We start from the raw sequence: 2,229 nt of genomic DNA on the forward strand, positions 1-2,229 counted from the left end.
GATTTTCAGATTTTAAATTAGTCATCTCTTTGTTTCTTGTATCAATAAGCACTCCACACCTTCTGACTTTACATGAAATTTCTCATTAGTGTTTTATTTTTAAAGACTATTAATCGTAGCAGAATGCACTGTAGTGTGATAAATTAAAGTGTGGAGTCCTTTTTCTAAGTTAAAATATTAACTACAGAATCCTCCACTCCTAGTAATGTTTAATTGTCCTTAGAAAATAAAATTAATAATATGTATCAATGATCAATAAAATTGAGAAATGCATTTTATTATAAAGGAGGAAACATTAACAACTACAAGTTTTCTTCTACAAAAGTATAAGTTATAATTCTTAACTTTGACATTGTTTTTTATTAATTTATATCATGTTACTACATCCATTCATCCAGTGTCAATTTTTGTTGTTTTTCATTAGACAACTACTACAGATAAAACATGCTTTTAGGTACATGAGCGAAAATAAAGCAAACACAACAATGGCTTCTATACTCCTGAAATTAAAACTTTAACTGTGAACTAGGGTCCAGATTCCTCTTTAATCTTTGTTTTTTTACAGTTTATTCTCAGATTATGAATCTGGCTAACTCTCTAAATAACTCTTCCTGTTTGACCTGATAGTTCTTTTACATTTATAAAATCTGTTTCCTTTGAGAAAATTTACCTATAATATTTGCTTATCTTTTGAATTTTTGGTTCAAGTTATGCATATTTATCAATGGGAGGGGTTGAGGTCAGTCTAATTCTGTACTTTTAAACAGCAAAAAATGTTAAGCATCAATGGAGTCAATGAAAGTTTTGTATGTAGAAAGGTGATTGCTTCTTATCCTGCAAAGCCTATCTGCAAATGTAGAGCATTCAGTGGTTTGAATGCAAATAGCTCCTGTATTCTCACATATTTGAATGTTTGGTTCCCAGTTGGTAGACTGTTTGGGAAGGATTAAGAGGTCTTGCCCCATCGGAGTATGTGTGCCATTTGGGGTTTGTGGTTTCAAAAGCCCGTTTCAGGCTAGTCCTGACTTTACAAAAAGAACCATTGGGTTAATACACATAAAACTCCATATCCAGAAGACTCAAGATTAAAACTAGATGCCAAGGCATGGTGTCGGCTTTATTCTGGAATAAGTTCATAGTCTCATGTATAACAGACAAACCTTAAAGGTCTAAATTCTAAAGGAATCATGACCCCAAATAAATTATGAGGATAATTATTCTATTTTGTCAGCATATTATGCCATAGCTGATATATCTGCCTCAGAGTTTTGAGAACAAGTTGTGATTGATGAGTTATAGCATGAATATTAAATGTAATATGTTAAAACTGAAAATTAAAAAAAACAGAGAGGCTATATATATATATATATATATACACACATATACATGCACATATATATGTAATGAGAACAATCCAAAGTGCCATGAGATCTTGGAGTGAAAGAGAATAGGAAGTGAATAAAAGGTATGAAATTTGTTTGGTTAGAGTCACACCAAGATACTTTATATTGTTTGTGGCTATTGTGAAGGGTGTCATTTCCCTAACTTCTTTCTCAGCCTGCTTATCCTTTGAGTATAGGAAGGCAACTGATTTGCTTGAGTTGATTTTATAACCAACCACTTTGCTGAAGTTGTTTATCAGCTGTAGGAGTTCTCTGGTGGAGGTTTTCAGGTCACTTAAGTAGACTATCATGTCATCTGCAAATAGTGATAATTTGACTTCTTCCTTTCCAATCTGTATCTCCTTGACCTCCTTATGTTGTCTAATTGCTCTAGCTAGAACTTCAAGTACTATATTGAAAAGATATGGAGAAAGAGGACAGCCTTGTCTAGTCCTTGATTTTTCTAGTCCATGACACTTCCAGAGGACCCTGCTATACCTCTCCTGGACATATCCCTGAAGGATTCCCCGGCATGCAATAAAGACACATGCTCCATTATGTTCATAGAAGCCTTATTTATAATAGCCAGAAGCTGGAAAGAACCCAGATGCCCCTCAAAGGAGGAATGGATACAGAAAATGTGGTATATTTACACAATGGAATACTACTCAGCAATTAGAAACAATGAATTCACAAAATTTTTAGGCAAATGGTTTGATCTGGAAAATATCATCCTAAGTGAGGTAACCCAATCACAAAAGAATACACGTGGAATGCAATCTCTGATAAGTGGATATTAATTAGCCCAGAAGCCCTGAATACCCAAGGTACAAATCGCATAACAAAT

The sequence above is a fragment of the Apodemus sylvaticus genome, chromosome 23, assembly GCF_947179515.1.
Source record: "Apodemus sylvaticus chromosome 23, mApoSyl1.1, whole genome shotgun sequence".
Taxonomy (NCBI): domain Eukaryota; kingdom Metazoa; phylum Chordata; class Mammalia; order Rodentia; family Muridae; genus Apodemus; species Apodemus sylvaticus.